Below are 18,617 nucleotides of genomic sequence, written 5' to 3'. Positions count from 1 at the left end.
AGTGAGAACACCTGTGATTAAGCTTGAGTTTCCACCCCACCCCCTGGCCCTGCCCCACGTTTCCAACTGGCAGGAGAGTTCTAGAAAAAAATATTCTTAGGTTTCTGTGCTTCTGCAAGGGGGGGGGTGTCATTACTTTGTGCCATGTGTTGTCTTCCTGCTCACTTCTTTCTGATGAGAAATTGTCCCCTTGTCATCAAGCATGGTTCCCCTCCTCCAGCACCTTCCAAGACTTTGTCTTTAGTTTTCAGCAAGTTGGTCAGGATATGCTTAGCTAGGATTTACTTTGGTTTTGTCCTGGTTAGGATTTGTAGAGATTCATGGACATATAGGCTGACATTTTTCATCAAGTTTGGATCATTTCATATTCCTCTTTTCCCTCTCCTGATCTTTCTTTTAGAGCTGAGGCATTAATTACCCTCATAGATCACCTGATATTGTCCCACAGGTCCTTGAGACTTGGCTCATTTTTTAAATCTTTTTTTCCTCTGTTCTGTATGGATAGTTCCTGTGGACCTATCTTTGAGAGACCAATCCTTTCTTCTGAAGTCTCTACTGCACTGTTAAACTCAGGGAATTTTCGTTTCAATATTAATTTAATTTCAGTTCTATAGATTTTTTTCTATAGCTTTCATTTTTCTAAAGTGATTTCCTGTATCTGTTCACCCACTGTGGCCATCTTTTTGTTTAAACATAATCTTTTTTTCCTTTTTTATTTGGCGGGGGGCGATACTGGGGATTGAACTCCGGAGCACTCAACCACTGAGTCACATCCTCAGCCCTATTTTGTATTTTATTTAGAGACAGGGTCTCACTGAGTTGATTAGCGCCTCACTTTTTCTGAGGCTGGCTTTGTTCTTGCGATCCTCCTGCCTCAGCCTCCTGAGCCGCTGGTATTACAGGCGTGCAACACTGCTCTCAGCTTAAACATAATCTTTAAACATATTCATAATAGCTTTTAAAAACATGTTTGTCTGCTGATTCCAATACCTGTGTTAGTGTTAGATCTGAGTTCATTTCTATGTATATTACTCCCAGCATATATTTCACCTTTCCTGCTTCTTTACATGTCTAATAATTTTCAATGATGTATTGGATTTTATCTATTGAATAGTTTAGATTTACTGTCTTCTTTTAAAGTACTTGAGATTTTGTTCTGGAAGGCAGCTATTTTTCTGGCAAATCAGTCTGACCCTATTAAGTTAGCTTAGTTTGAATTTTTGTTAGGCTAGGTCTAGTCAATCCTTGAAGACTGGAGCAACCATTTTCCTCAGGATGGTCTTTCTGGAATCTCAAATGAATGTTTGGAATTTCAGTGAGATCTCTCCAGTCTGGCTGGTTAGTGCTTCAATTCTTCCAGCATTGTCCCATCTCCAGAATCTCTCCTGTTATCTGTTAACCCCACAACTGTTCTAATACCTCGCAGAATCTGACCCTATGCATTATGATTTAATCTTCATCCAAAGACTCAAGGAGATCCTCATGCAGGTTTATGGAACTTCGACTCTGCACAGTTACCTCCTCTGTTACCTTTCCACGCAAATTCTAGCTGCTCGGTCAGCAGCCCTGTCCTCCATGGTATTTCCTTCACTCAGAAAGATGACTGACTGCTTTCTGTTGGGCTCCTACTTCCTTATGCCCTGATTTGGAAAGAATTCCCAGGCAGAAAATGGAAATAAAGGCAGATCTCACCTTGTGCATTTCCCTTTTCTCAAGGACCACATCCTTGTGCTATTATTGTCTGATGCCTAAAATGAGTCACAGCATATATTTTGTTTATTTTTGTAGTTGTTTAAGGCCATAGAGCAAATTCCCGTTTTGTTTAATGATGGCTGAACTAGACATCTGCATCCTACATTCCTATTTCTTTTCTCCTTTTCCTCCTCCTTCTTCACAAAATATGTGAGTTAACTAATTCAACTATTGTCATACATTTCCCTTCTCTTTAATATCTAGAGTCTAAATATTATAAAATTAGGACTAATTTGTCCAATATACACATCATACACACATTACAGCAAATTTAAATGAAGTGCCCATGTAAATACAACACATTGGGCAAACTAAAAATTTCTAGCACACTCTCATGAAACACCCTTTGAATTTTTTTTTCTTTCCTCAACTCAATGAACAAGCACAGGCTGTTCACAGAAGTGGTTAAACAATTCCATCTCAAACACAGTATTTCCCATCAATTTTTAAAAGCTATTTACAAACAATTGTATTTTACTACTTCTGCTTTTACATATATCAAGCACTTCTAACTATCTAGAAGAAGTATATTTCATATATAGTTCTAAATATACAGAAGAGCTACATATAAAAAGTTGTCTGCTAGGCACACAGCACTCGTAAATAAAATGGTATAGCAAAGGTGCCAATCTGAGGTATCTTCTAATATGACCATTTTGGCCTTGAGCCATATCCTCCTCACTTCCCCTCTGCCTTTAGTCTAGTGGACAAGTAAGGCATATGTAATGCTTAGAGATGGTTGAATAAATTCACATCCAAAAGTCATTTATAGTGGACGATCTTTTTTATGAATTTCAGAACAAAGTATACAAAATGTGCTAATTTTACTACTTGTCACATACTGGCAAACTCATCAAGAGACCAGATGTTGCAAAACTGAGATTCATTTGTCCATTACATACATTATACACACAGCAAAATGAAATGAACAAAGCATACAGAAAAAAAATATAGGGTGCTGTGGCACATGCCTGTAATCCCAGCAGCTCAGGAGGCTGAAGCAGGAGGATCGCGAGTTCAAAGCCAGCCTCAGCAAAAGTGAGGCACTAAACAACTCAGTGAGATCGTGTCTCTAAATAAAATGCAAAATAGGGTTGGTGCTGTGCCTCAGTGGTTGAGTGCCCTTGAGTTCAATCCCTGGTACCCACCCCCCCAAAAGATAAAATAATGTCTGAAAACATCCATGTATGAATGCACTGCCATATTAACTTTTGTACTTGCTTCCCTCCCACCTCCTCTATGTCACTGAACAAGTACAGATACTTCTTTCAGAGGTGGCTTAATAATTCCATTCCCAAAAGATAATATTTTAGCAAAAAAAAAATAGTATAAAGTGATTTTACTACCTCTCCATTTAATATACACAGGGCTTTTCTAAACATCCAGACAGACTAGATGTTTCAAGTCAGGACTCAATTTATGCACAATGGTCTTGAATAAATTGTAAACATGAAAACAATAGTTCTAATTTGAAAATATCTTCAAAGTATGAGCATTCTGGCCCTTCGTTAACTCAGTGGGCTATAATGCTCAATTTTTCATAAGACAATCTTTTCTAGAAATTTTAACACAAACCATACAAAATTTATTAGTTTACTAATTCTACTTTTGTCACATGCTAGCAACCTCTTTAATATCTAGAAAGACTAAATATAGATGCAAACTCTTTTATCCTTTATATACATTGTGTACACAGAAAAGCAAAACAGAATACAAGAATATAAGGAAAAATTGGTTACTCTTTCCTCCTCATAAGCACATTGGCAGGTGCTCCTTGCATTTCCTTCTCCTCTGAAGAACCAGTGCACAATGTGTATTAACCAATAGGGGGTTGGCTACTCCTCCCCAGAACAACATTTCATATTAATTTTAACAACAACAACAAAAAATTTACAAAATGTGTTGTATTTTCTTTTAACATATATCAGACACTTCAGAACATTTAGAAAAGACTAAATATTTCAAAAAAGTACTTAGTATTGTCAACTATATATATAGTACCCTTTCTTGCTGGTTCTGTGTCTTACTCTGTTTTGACTAATTTCTTTATTTTTGTGGAACATTTACTACTGTACTTTCCTGAGAAAGGGTACATAGGAAGTCCTTTTTTTTGGTAACACATCTTTATTTTATACTCACACTTGATTAATGGTTGGCTGTGTATAAAATTGCAGACAGAAAATAATTTGTATTCCAAATTTTAAAGATTATGTTATTTCAGTATCTCCTAGCAGCCAATGAGGCTGTTGAAAATTTTGATTCCATTCTCACACATGATCACTTGGATGCCACCCATATTTCTTCTCTAACATAGTTTTAGAATCTTTCGTTCATTTATTTGAGAAATTTGATAATGATGTGTCTTGGTGTGGGTCTTTGTTCATTTTTCATGCTTGACATTGAATTTTCAAATCCAGAGGTACATCTTCCAAATTTTCTTGTATTATTTCTAGAAAATTTTCTCCTTTTCATTTTATTTTATTTTTTAAATCTGTTTCTGGAATCCTTTGTTTTTGAAAGTAGAACTTTCTGGATAGAGATTCTTTTGTTTGATTTCTCCTGAGAACAAACTTCTTCATTGCTTGGAAGTGTGGGATAGAGGGATGAATGGTGTCAGGGAGGACTATCTGCCTCACTTCAGAGCAGAGGTAGGGACCTGACTGCTTCTTTCACAAACTGTCAAACAATCCCATTTTTAGTGCCACTCTTTATACCTATCTCCTGCATTAACTGCCACCTCTAACACTTGAACGTTTCTGGAGTTTTGCAGAGTAAATGGATTGCTCCTCACCCATATGCAATACTCTGTGCAAATATTTAGGTTTGACTTTCTGCTCTTGTGCTGAGTCACTGTGTCTTCATCAGCTTTTGTTCTTTATATATTCTTTTGTGGGGTTTCAGGTCTTTTAGGTTCATTGAATTTCTAATGTGTGTTTATTTCTTGTTTTCACTGTCTTGGGATTTCATTTATATTTGGAGAAGAGAAGAAAATGGAAATGCCTTTATTCTGCCACTTGGCAATCAATGGCTTTTCCCCCTGCGTCTCTCTTTTTCCTTCCTTCTCTCCAGGGTTTCAAATATATATATATATATAAATTATATTATATATTACACATATATATTTAGTTGTCAATGGACCTTTATTTTATTTTAATTAATTAATTTATTTATTTATTAATATGTGGTGCTGAGAATTGAACCCAGTGCCTCACACATGCCAGGCAAGAGCTCTACCACTGAGCTACAACCACAAGCCTCAGGGTCTCAAATACATTAGAGGTCAAATTACTCATGGCAATTCTTCATTGTTAGTGCAAGGCCTTTGTCTTCAAAAACCAACCAACCAACCCCCATATAAAATTGACAAATAAATATCTAAGTTCAGAAATAAACATGGAAAAAAATAAACATGATACTGTGAAAGACTCAAAGTGGGGAGTTGGAGGAGTATGTAGCTAGGGTGGTCAGGGAAGCTTTCTCTGAAGAAATGCCTTTGACCCTCAGACTTGAAAGGAATTGGTCCTTTGAAGAGGAGGAGAGTGTTTGAGGAACTGAGAGGAAGCCTGTGAAGCTGGAGTGCGGTAGACAAGGAGGAGCACAGATCTGGACAAGACTGTGGAAGTGGACCTGGTCACACAGGGTCTTTGAAGCCAGCTAAGAACTTGAGAGTTTATCTGAAGTGCAATGGGAAGCCATTTGCATGGCAGTGGGGGAGGAGTGGCTGAACAGGAAAGTGACATCGTTTCTGTAGTTTTTAAAACACCACTGTACATGCTGCATGTGAAACAGATTGGAGGGGGAGGTAGAGCTGAAGTCGGGGAGTCAGGGGGCACCTGCAGCAAGCAGTTCTGGGGGCAAGGATGCTGGTGACTTTGACTCAGGGAGGTGCAGCAGTGAAGATGGACAGAAGTGGTTAGAGTCAGGATTTATTTTGGAGGAAGACTAGATGGGGTTGGGATTTGTGATGGATTGAGTGTCAAGAGTGAGGGAGAGGAATGCAGGAAATTGTAGAGGGTGCTCCTGTGAGCATGTTCTCCCCCTGCCCCTATCATCTGAGATATCGGTTTCTTTGTACCATGCTCTGAAATGACTATTCCAAGATAAATCCATACACCTATGTGCTGGGGGTGGTGGGGAGCTCTCCAAAGTTCTTAGGTAGGAAATGGAATTATTATTATTATTATTATTATTATTATTTTGTAGTACTGGGGATGGAATCCAGGGCCTTGCACATGCTATGAAGGTACTCTGTCCTGCGCTACATCCGCAGCCCTTTTTATTTTATTTTGAGACAAGATCTCCCTAAATTGCCCATGCTGTCCTTGAACATGTAATCCTCCTATTTCAGTCTCTAGGGTAGCCTGGATTATAGGCAGGAAACGGGGTTTCTGAAAAGAGTTCTATACTTATTTTAGGGCATTGCTCCCTGGTTTTAGGGGAAAGATGATAGTAAAATAATGATGATCTTGATAATTAACAATACCATCTAGCATTTGTTGAGTCATTTAGAATCATCTGAGATGAAATATCTTGCCCTAAAGTCACACAGGTAGCAAAGAGATAAGGCAGGACATAATCCTGGGCAGGCTGGCTCTAGATCTATTGTCTACACCACTGTACTACTTAATTTGCTCTGACTGTAGGCTGATGAAGTTTTTTTTTTTTTTTTTTTTTTTTTTTTTTTTAGAAATTGCCATTGAGCTACACTTTTTGGATGTGGAACCTGCAAGGTCATGTTCAAGTACAATCGGTATTTGAGAAAGAGCTCAGAACTTTAGAATCCAAACTGAAAACAACCACTACCACTAACACCAAGGACAGCCAAATCACAAAAACCTGAAAAAGCAAAAATAAGCCTTCTCTGGCTGGCCTAAGAAGGAGGATCCCTGTCCAAAGCCCAGGGGGACCACCTGGCTCTTTCTGGGTTGCAAAGCCCTACCCCATCGTGGGTAACTGTGGCTCAGACACTCCTCCTGCCTGGGAGGAAGATGAGTCAGCTTCTAAACCTTCTCGCTGGGAGCTAATAATTAACTGTCCCTATTTCTGCCCCTTCTGGAACGCAGCTACCACCATCTCAGACACAGGACTCTCAGGGACACCGCCAACCTTGGCGATGGCAAAGGCTGTTTTTTTTTGTTTTTTTTTTTTTTTTTCAATTACAAGGAGATACTTATTCTTCTGGTCAGTCCTTTCCCCCATTAATTTACACCTTCTTTTTCTTATCTTTTCCATCTATTGTCTCCCTGCAAGGAGTGTCTTTTCCCCTGCGCATGCGCCTGCGCTGTCAAGGGCATCTGCGGGCATGCGCGCCTGTCCCTCCGCTGACCCTCATTTGTCTCCCTGCCGGCCCTCCTCACGCCTGACCCTGTCCAGGCTTTCTTTGATCTGTCCCTTGCTCCCCTCTGCCTTCACCTAGAGTTCTCCTTTCTCTTTTTTCAGGCAAAGTCCTTGCCCATTCCAGGAATTCTCGGGACTCTAGGAGACAGTGTTTCTGGGAGCTGGGCCTCTTTGTCCCTCCAAAAGGACAGGAAGGCCAGAAGAGGAAGTGGCTGTTTGCGTAGCTAGAGGCATGGACCTTGAGAAAACAGAAGGGGTGGGTCTTCTGGATCCCTAATCCAAAGAAAAAGGGGTCCAGCCCCCGGGAGGCAGGAGGTGAGGGGTCCTAGGGGTGGGGACTTTAGCTCCTGACATGTGCAGGCACCTACTGTGTGCAGGTGCATGTGATGGGGCTGAGATCTGGTTTTGGGACTGACCAAGCCCTCCCTAACCCTGGAGAAGTGGTGGAGCAGAAGGAACTTGGCCTTGGCAGGCGGGAAGCTGTGTGGCACCCAGGTGTTGGCCCTGGTGGGGGCTCCCAGAGCAGGAGGGGGCTGACCTGTGAAGATTCCTGGCTCTGGTTAGGACAGAGGTTCTCTAATCTGGCTTGGTTTGGGCCTGAGCTAGCCCCCAGATGCTCCCTGTCAAATGGCCTGTTTCCAGCTGGCTTCTAAGGCCAGCTGTGGAAACCTGCAGGGACTTCCGTGCCTCCCTTTCTCTCTAGGAGTCTCTTCAGTCCGGCATTTCTCCCTGAAATGCCAGCACTGGGCACCTCTGGGCATTCTGCCACCTTTAGCAAATAGAAAAAAAAAACAAAAAACGAGTATGCCTTACTGTCGCCACTAATGTTTGCTGTGTCCTGTGGGGGAGGGGCAGGCACACCTGTTGGAGGAAGGGAGAACAGTCCTCAGGTGGGGGTTCTCCAGGTGGCCTGGCAAGGCCCCCTTGCTGGTGCAGGAGGAAAGCCAGGCATTGCCTAGGCCTTTGAGGACCTTTGGGCATCTCTTTATAGTACCCCGGTTTTCATTGGTAGGGAAAAAGCTTGAGATTCAAAAAACAAAACAAAAACCAAAACAAAAACTGAACTCCGGAAAGATACCGATGCGACAATCACCAGTGAGTGAGTGCCCTGGACGAGGCCAGGGTGACTGGAGAGGAGGGGTGACAGACAGGGTAGGTAGGTGCATGCCTTGAGAAGGACCTTGGGTTTTACTGTATGGGAGCTAGAGGTCATGGGAAGGTTTTGAGCAGAGGGGTGGGTGACATGGTCCGATTAACTTTTTTCTTTCTTTTGATACTGGGGATTAAGCCCAGGGCTGCTCTGCCACTAAGCTACATCCCCAGTCCTTTTTATTTTTGATTTGAGACAGGGTCTTGCTAAATTGCCCAGGCTGCCTTTGAACTTGTGATCCTCCTGGCTCAGCCTCCTGAGTTGCTGAGAGTACATGCGTGGGCCACCTTTCCCTGAGCCTGACTTAACTTAAAAGACCCACTGTCCCCAGCACCTCAACAATAAATAAATAAATAAACAAAAGAACCACTGTGGCCATTATGATGCAATTGAAGAATTTGATTGGACTGAGGGGACATGGGCAGGAGCAGGGAGGCCGTTCCCATCACATAGGAGGGTGATGATGGCAGGGACCAGGCGGTGACCATGGAGGTGGTGAGAAGTATCCGATGCTGGATGTGTCTTGGAGGGTAGAGTTGACAGGCTTTTTCTGATGGATTGGATGTGCCATGTGAGAGAAAGAGCTGTCATAACTCCAAGGCCTTGGGCCTGAACATCTGGAAGATGGAGTTGCCATATGCTAAGAAGGCAACTCCTTCTTAGCATATGGCAACTTAAAATCATCTCCTTCACTCTGCCCATGTCCCCTGTGACACCAGAGGAATGGAGCGATGGAAGGGAAGGAAGCCACTTCAGGCGCCTGGCGTCAGGCCTAGCACATTGTCAATAAGCATGGTAAAAAGTGAAAAAGAAAAGGAGAGCAAATATTTGCTTAAGGGTATCTGAGCAGATCTCTGGCTTCTGAGGGCCAAGTGGTCCCTACAGTTTGGGACAATGGGTCAAGGAAATGTTGGGGACAGCATGAGTGTCCAGGATTCCTGTGGATTCTCTCCTTGGTGTTTGATCTCCCTAGCCTCATTTTTAAAAAATATTTATTTTTTTAGGTGTAGATGGACACAACACAATTATTTTTTTATGTGGTGTTGAGGATCGAACTCGGGTCCTGCCCGTGCTAGGCAAGCGCTCTACTGCTGAGCCACAATCCCAGCCCCTTGCTAGCCTCATTTTAAAAGTTATGAAACTATTATATTAATGCCACAGGACACGGGAAGTTATGCCGTATAAGCATTTGCTTATTCGGCATACCACAGAGATGTTGTAAAGAAAAATAAGGTGCTTGATATCTATGTTTTTTTTGAGGGGAGGGGGTACCAGGGATTGAATTCAGGGGCATTCAACCACTGAGCCACATCCCCAGCCCTGTTTTATTTAGAGACAGGGTCTTACTGAGTTGCTTAGTGCCTCACCATTGCTGAGGCTGACTTTGAACTTTGGATCCTCCTATCTCAGCCTCCTGAGCTGCTGGGATTACAGGCGTGTGCCACCTCACCCAGCAATATGTATATTTTTGAACAAATTCTAGGATAGGTGCCATACAAGAGTAAGGTATTATTCTAGGAAAAAAAGGAGCCTTAGCTAGCCAGCTTCTCATCTTCAGCAGTCTTAGCTATTTAAACTATGCTTGAGGACAAGTAGTCAGTCAAGAAAGGACACTCATTAAAATTCAGAGACTTTACTACTGGAGTGTCACATGTCCCCGCTTGGGGCCTAGGAACCCTTAGTTTAGAAACATTTGTAACTGCCAGCAGCGATGGTGAGCACCTGTAATCCCCGTGACTCATGACTTCAGCATTAGCAATTTAGTGAGGCCCTGAGCAATTTAGCAAAACCCTGTCTCCCAATTAAAGATAAAATAGGCTGGGGTGTGGCTCAGTGGTTAAGCACCCCTGGGTTCAATCCTTATCCCTGGAAAAGAGAGAGAGAGAGAGAGAGAGAGAGAGAGAGAGAGAGAGAGAGAGAGAGAGAGAGATCTGTAACTGATTTTGATTGGTAGACTAGGTTACAGCAGGAACAATTCCAACAGAATGGTTAACAACAGGGGCTCTGAATTTGGGTAGCATAACTTCCCATGTCCTGTGTGAACAAGGACAGTTTAACTTCCCCCTGTTAAGTCTCCATGTCCTCAGATATAAATGGAGATAATAGCAGTATTGCTGTATAGGAAATTTATAAGGATTAAATGAAAACATATTCACGAAGTGCTTAGCACCATGCCAGATGCACAATAATTGCCTAATAAATAGTTCTTAACATTATCAATATTGTGATTATTAGCAATATCAGCAGCAAAATAGATGCTGATGATTGGAACACTGAAAGCAATTTGCAAAAGTTCCAGCCTAACAGAAAAAAAAATTCTTTCATTCAAGCAGTGGCACATGCTTGAAACCTCAGCTGCTTGGGAGGCTACTTGGGAAGCTGAGGCAAGAGGATCATAAAATTTGAGGCCAACCTGGGCAACTTAGTGAGAACCTGTCTCAAAACAAAATTTTAAGGTGATGTGCTTCAGAAGTAGAGCATTTGCTTAGTATCTATGAGCCCCTGGATTCAATCCCCAGTCCTGCAAAACCAAACCAAACCAAACCAAACCAAACCAAACCAAAGAATCCTAATAATTAGAGTCAGGATAATAACAGCTCAATACACTTTAGTATCCCTTGGAAGCATTATGTTAGATGATATTGAAGTACAATCCTTATAAAATGAATACCCTGAGTCATTCAGATAATGTTCTGCACACTCAGTAAGAAGCAGAGAGGAGTACAGTACGTATCATATAGTTAAACAAATATTTTGTGCAGGCATTTGTGTGGAACAGATTGTAAACCAATAATACCAAATAAATGAAACTCCCTAACTTGAAAATTTCCAGGGGTTTACCCCAGGGATGACTTGAAAACTTATTTGTATATGGGACATAATTGTTTTGGGGAAAATACATTAAGAGTACATCATAATCTCTTTACAGAGAAGCTAAGGAAGTTGTCTTAAATTATTTTAAGTAGGTGAGGTCCAGACACATCCATAGAGGGTTTCCAATTAGTTGGGTAGAATGAATGGGAAAGTGTGGTGGATAAACCTTTCAAGGTATAAGTTGGAGGCAGAACTGGTTAGAGGCAGGAGATATTTGAGTATATTAGCAATACCCCCCACCATATCCTGCCACATGACATTCATTTTGGGAAAATGTATCTTCAAACCAAAAATCAGGGTAGTTGGCCTAAAAATGGGAGTATCTATATTATAATATAGACTGCTTTGGACTCCCCAGGTTTCTGCCCCACTCTCCCCAGCTTGACTTGTTCCCTGTTGTCTGAGCAGATCTTGGGCTTCTGAGGGTCAAATGGTCCCTACAGTTTGGGACTTGCTCTCAGTCTTCTCCCTTCTGGTCTCTGGCACTCACTCATTAGGCTGTCAGCTACAATAATGACACATTGGTGCTTAGATGGGGACAGTCTCCCTCCTCTTTGAATACCCCAGCCCCAAACACAGGGGATTTGACAGGCACTCGATAAATGTTGAGTGGGATTGAGTTAGCACTCTCAGAATTCGCAGGGCTGCTCACTTCCTGAGACACCTCGACCCATGCCTCCTGCAGTTCCTTGGCCCAGACCACCAGTCTAGCCCAGCCTCAGCCTTATCATCCATCCCCTGCGGGTGCCAGGCAGACTGCCTTTTTGTGGGAACCTGGCCTGGCTTGGGTGAGCCCGGCCCTGCCTGAAGGCCGCAGCCCCACGGAGCACATGTGGATTACCCTGAAGCAGCATTTTCCCAAGGTTTGGCTATGCTAATGATCCTCCCCCTTCCTGTGAAAACCTTGGACTAGAAAATGAAATCAAGGAAGGGCAGGAGGGGGAAGGAAAGGAGTTAATAAGCAGAGCAAGGTCACCCATCTGCTGCTGCTTTCCACACTCCCTTATCTGTGACGCCACCAGCTCCAAGGTCCCCTCTTTTCATTAAAACAGTTGAATCACCTAAAATGATAAAAGTAGCTAAATTCTGGCCTTCTATCTTAGACATAACAGAGCTTGCCTTGATCGGGAGCCTGTCCTGATGCACACGCTTCTCTCTTCCCTGCAGCCCAGAAGTACACCAGGAACCTGGCTGTTAGGCTAGGGGAGTGCCCAGCACCAGGGCTCCTGCCTGGGGAGGCAGATAAGGTTCTGTTTCCTGGGCAGGTGAGAGACAGATCTGCCAACCGCTGCTCCTTGACAGAGTTGTGATAATACCTTGTCATTCCACACCTCTGCAGGAGACAGGATGAACTGGCCAGGCTCCCCAAATCCAGGAAGCCAGAGAGCCAGCAGGAGAAATGCAACAGGCTGTCCTTGCCCTTGACAGAGGGGCTGGCAGCATGGAAGCCTGAGGGCTGGGTCAAATAGGATCCAGGAGTGTGGGATCCTGAGCGACTCATGGAGTCTCTGCTACGGTGAAGTAGGAATTGTGACCTTAAGGTTAAAGGAAGTGATGTACTGTTTAGCTTCTGGCGCCTGCATGGTATAGAGTGGGCGCTCGGTTAATTCGTGTGTGTTCCATTCTTCCTCTACAAAGCCACTACATAAATATTAATGCCAACACCAAAACCACCGCCAAGAGAACAAAGCAAAAAGGAAAACCAGGGACAAAGTTGACACAGAAATTTCCTTCCAGATACTTTTAAAACCACAAATGGAAGCATAATAGATGCTATTATGCACTTTCCATTTTTTGATCGGGTGATACATCTTGAAGATCATTTTAAATCAGTACCTATATGTTTGTCTCATCCTTTTTATATTAAAAAAAATGCCTACATGATAGTCAATTATGTGGGCATACCAAGCCTCGACTGATCAACAGGTGCAATGTGACCTTTGGCTGTATTCAGTGTCGTGCCCATCAACCCCTTCGTACTTCTGGGAGTGCATGTGTCATTGTAACCCAACACCTTCACATTTTAACTAATAACTTGGGTGAATATATAGAAGGTTCATTTTTAAAAAATTTTGCCAAAAGGGAGAGCTTTTAAAATCATTGATGGGCAGAATCCCACGTCCGTTTTTATTAGACTATCATTTATCTAGACAAAGGATATTTGTCACGTCTGTACCAATTCCCAGGTCATGTTGCAGGTCCTTGGGATCCACAACGGGACAAAACCAACAAAGATACCTGCTTTGTGGAGCTGGTAAGCCATCAGAGGAAGAGGATGATAAACAGTAAACACACAACTAAGAAAATGTCCTGGTCTGTTCTGAGCAATGTTATGAGCACTGGAGAGAGGAGGGCAGGGTATGGGAACTCTAGGGTCCTGAAGTCAGGGATGAGCTTGATGCTAAGTTTCACCATATACTTCTGGGATCCAGAGAGTGGCACTTGGTGGCCAAGGAGACATATCACTTGGAGCAGTCGGAATTGGAAGGGTTCAAAGCTCTGTCTGTACCTGGTGAGTTTGCAGACCCTCCCTCTCGTGGCCACCCTCCTCTGGGAAAACGCAGTGTGCCGTCCTCTGACTTCACAAGTGTCACTCACGGAGTAGGATGAGGCAGTGGCTCTTTGTGCGGACGGTGATGTCATGCTGCTATCCCATATTGAATTTACCGTTGTCAGAAACCCCTAGGGTAGTTGGGTTGCTCGTTTTTTCGGGAATAGCCATTAAGTCAAGTTATCCTTATTCTCTTCCACTTAAGCCTTTGCTTTTCAGCCTTAATGTGGGAGCAGTTGTGAGTCTTCCCCCCTAATAGTTTCCTTTTTTTTCTTTCCTCATTTTATTTTGTGTTTCTCTTCTGTTGAGATGCCGAATTTTGATTCCGAGTAGACAGCTTTGCAGGGTCCTGGAGGACATTTTTCTCCCTCCCCAATTAGGGCGTATGGACTTTGTTCTGAGGGCAACAGGGAGTCAGCGAAGGGCTTTGAGCCGGGTGCGGTAGCATACCTCTGTAATCCCAGCAGCTTGGGAGGCTGAGGCAGGAGGAGCCTGAGTTCAAAGCCAGCCTCAGCAACTTAGTAAGGCCCTGAGCAACTCAGTGAGACCCTGTCTCTAAATAAAATACGAAAAATGACTGGGGATGTGGCTCAGTGCCCCTAAGTTCAATCCCTAGTATCAAAAAAAAAAAGAAGAGGCTTTGAGAGGGTAACAAGAACAGATTTGCCTTCTAGAGACATCACCCAGGAATAAGGGTGACGATTCATCAGAGGGATGCAGATAGCAAGAGGAAACCAGATTGGACAGTTGAGAGGAGAGTTGGGGAGCCCAGCAGTGAGGTGGGAGAGGATGAATGTGAGGGATGAAAGGAACGGGGTGTGGCACTGTTGAGGATGTCCCCCAGGGGCTACTGGATGAAGCCTCTTACCAAAGTAAAGACTATAGGGAGGAAGCACGTTTTAGGGAGAAGTCGATGAACCTGACCTTGGACGTGATGATGCAGGGGATTCCCGATGAGATTCAAATGAAGCTCTCTCCTGGGGCTTGGGAGACAGGTCTAGCCTAGATGTGGAAGTTATCAGACTGTCTAGGAATTGGGACAGTCACATGCATAAAAGAAGGCTACAATAGCTGCTTCCAGGTGCCACCACCAATAGGTGCCACCACATGAAAAAGGATTTTGATGTACTGTGTGTGGTTCCTGCATTCAAAACTGGGACAGAAGGTAGAAGCTGTAAGGATGTGTTTTTTCAGGACAATAGCTAGAGGACTTTCCCATAGGGCCATTGCCACCCTATGGCAATGACTGAAAAGTACTTGCACTACCTGGGAGAGGTCTTCCACTAAATATCCACAGGTAATAAGATCGATCTCTGCTCTTAGGAGGTCATAATCAGTAGTGCATTTCAGAAGGGAAATAACCCCTGGCTGGACTGGATGTCCACTAGGAGCTCAGACAAAGAAAAGATTAGCACAAGAAAGAAAGAAAGAAAGAAAGAAAGAAAGAAAGAAAGAAAGAAAGAAAGAAAGAAAGAAAGAAAGAAAGAAAGAAAGAAAGAAAGAAACTTCCATCTGGATTGGTAATGCAGAGGTGAGCCCCCAGATCCCTAGGGATGGGGGTCAGGAAACAGCTGGAGATCAGTTTACAGTCCAAATAGGGCAGTTCATATCTCTGTCACCCTCCCCCTGGTTCGTGCTGTTCCTGTCACATATTCAGCCTAGATGTCCCTCAGCAGGACCAGCACTCTCCTGCCTCAGGGCCTTTGCAATTGCTGTTTCTGATGCCTGAATGTTGTTCCCAAAGATTTGCACTCCAGTTTTGGATTTCTTCCATTCCATTTTTGGATTCCTGTTCAAATGTCACTTATTCATAGGGAGCCCTGACGACCCTACATAAAGTAGCAACCCATGGGCTGGGGATGTGGCTCAGTGGTTAAGCGCCCTGGGTTTCTTCCCTGGTACCAAAACAAAACAAAACAAGACAAAACAATCAAAAGCAAAAACAAAATCCCCCAGCAACTGTTTCCTCCCTTTTCTCTGTTTAATTTCTTTATAGCACATATCATCACCTAGTATGATATTTACATGATGGTCATCTGTCTCCCCCAATATGAATGTAAGTTCCTTGAGGGCAAGGACTTTTTCTGTTCACTGCTGCATTTCTAGTGCCCGAAACTGCCTGGAACAAAGTAAGTACTCTGTAAATGTTTGTTGAATGAATAAGAGAACTCATGGTCTACACTGAGGGGTCATGAATGGGGCTGTGTTGTGTGTAGGTCATCCAAACATGAAAACTCTGGGTCTGACATGGAACTTTAGACCAATAAGTTTTAAAATAATGGAGACTTTTTTGGTTCTGGACCTCCCTCCCTAGGGAGACAAAATGAAAATTGTGTTTTAGGAGGAGAAATCTATCAAGAAAATGAAAGCAATTGTCCAAGGGTACTGAATTTGACTCCTCTTGGTCTTGGAATAGCTAAGACATTTATCAGTTTTATTTATTTATTTTTTTTACATTTTCCTACAATCCGCTGTCTAGATTCAGTTACAAGATTTTCTAAGGGCCTGCTGAGTTTTGTGGGAGACCTCCTAACGTAGAGAAGTTATAACCAACCCTCCAGAAAACAGTGGGCATGGGGTGTAAGCCCCCCATCCTCTCCCCCTAGAGAGCGTGGACACACGTGAACCTTCATGTTGCTTGTTCTAGGAATGAATCAGCAAATGAACTTGTGATTTTTGTTGTGGAGACAAAACTGATGTCAGGTTAAAGGACTTTATTAATCCACAAAGCAGAAATGGAATATAAAATCTTATTGTAGTTCAGAGGACTCAGGATGAACGTGGAAGTCATTGCTTCAAAGGCTGCTGCGGTTAATAACATCAACTCTGAAGCCAGACAGCCTGGGCTTAAACCAGGGCTCTGCTGCTCTTAGGGCATTTAACTTGGGCATTTAACTTCTCCACCTCAGTTTACTCATCTATAAAATTGGAATAATGATAGTGCTTTTTTCATAGTTTTGAGGGGGCAAGGAACACTGTTGCCCAGTGCCTAATCACTACTGCACAAGTGTCACTACTTTTACAACTAGACTTGGGTGGCTTTGAATCCTAGATCCAGAGTTCAGACCTAGACAATTTTCTTTTCTTCTCTTCTCTCATTTTCTTTCTTTCTTTTTTTTTTTTTTTTTTTGTAGTGCTGGGGGTCGAACGCAGGGCCTTCAGCTTGCTAAGCCTATGCTCTACCACTGAGCCACATGTACAGCATAGACAAATTTTCTCTCCTCTGTGAGTTTATTCCCTTATCTGTCAAATAGTAATAATAAATCCTGCTTTGGAGGGCTGATATAGAATTTAAAGAAAATCCCTTGTTTTGGTGTGTGGCACCTAAGGTTTTGTGTGAGATAAATACATATTGAATGAATGATGTTTGAGTCATCACTGAGAGTTGAATTAGGAATAAAGGAACCTTCAAGGAATATAAACATTGAGTGATGGGGGTGTGTAGGCATGATCAGTGTTTGCTGAGAGGGAACATCTGAGTCAGATTTTGAAGGACAGGTCGGCAAGGAGGAAGAGAAAAGGTGTTCTAGGTGGATGAAATAGCATGTGGAAGATCTCCAAGAAAAGTGTTTTCATCTGCTGGAAGGAGGATGAAAAACAGAGTTGATGAGTTGGGAAGGCCAGTTGGTTCAATACTTTGAAGGTTAAGAATTCTCCCAAATGAATATTCCTGGGACTGTGATTTGTCCCCTGTCCTAGCCAATTAGATCATAGAATGAATCTGCTTACCAATGCATGCCGTTCTGCCATGGGACCTCTAGAATGGGTGGGTGATTCTGGTATCATTTCCTGAAGTCTACTTAGTAAGCTTTCAGCTATGCTTTTTGGGAATAAGGAATACTACCTTAAAATTTTGGACAAACTTCCTGTGACTCTGGGAATCTGCTTTTCTTGTAGGTCAGAATCCCATGCAAAATACCAAATTCAGTGTAGGCAGCAAAGTCTTTCCCAGCAGCAGGGACCTTGCCAGGAGAGCTCAGAACACTTAACAAACTCCCCAAAGTGTTTCAACTTTGAACACAGACTCTCTTCTGGGAGGCCAAGACCTCATATTACTAGCTCTGGAGACTGCCCTTAGAAGGTGATAATGACAGGAAACTTGATCAGAAAATGGAAGAAATTTCTTGAAGCAAAGTCGAACAATCTCAGTTCTAGGCATGGTGGTGCATACTTGTAATCCCAGCTGCTTGGGAGGCAGAGACAGGGGGATGGAAATTTCAAGGTCAACCTGGGCCACTTAGTAAGACCCTGTCTCAAAATAAAATTTAAAAAGGGCCAGGGGCTATATAGCTCAGTGGTAGAACACTTGCCTAACATGTGCAAGTCCCTGGGTATGATTTGCAGTAGTGAAAAAGGAAAAAAAAATAATTGAATAGTCTTAACACTTCCACCTTCTCTGCGCAAATTAAATGATTCTTCACTTTATTACCAAGATGCTATTGGGTATCAGAATGCATCTCCTTATCCTTTATTCCTCTAATTTCCTACCTCATTGGGTGACACCATCCTTTGACGACTGAAGAACTGTGGCCCTCACCTTGGGCAGATCTCTAGGCTTGCATTTGCAAATTTGCTGGCCATGCCCACAGTATCACAGGCCTGAGGTCTATCCACTGGCCTCAGTTAAAACCCTGCACTGTGTGACAACAATTTTCTCTGTCTTCTGTTGTTGTTTACATGTTTGTCCACACAATGGATTGTACCTTTTTTTTTTTTTTTTTGACAATGGGCACCAGGTCTTTAATTATCTTGATATTCTCTCTAGCCTTGACACAGTTTCTAGAACATTCTAGAAACTCACTAATTACGTGTTGACTTGAATCCCTACTTTAACTGCAGGAATAGCTGCTTTCTTTTTAACACAGTGAAACTGAACCTTTAATTTTTTTTATTTTTTTCACCCAAATGGAATTGGCATATCTCAAAGAGAGAAAGATATGGGTCTGCAGGTGA

This window comes from Urocitellus parryii, chromosome 13 (assembly GCF_045843805.1).
Source record: "Urocitellus parryii isolate mUroPar1 chromosome 13, mUroPar1.hap1, whole genome shotgun sequence".
NCBI classification, from domain to species: domain Eukaryota; kingdom Metazoa; phylum Chordata; class Mammalia; order Rodentia; family Sciuridae; genus Urocitellus; species Urocitellus parryii.
Note: the sequence above shows the minus strand (reverse complement) of the source record.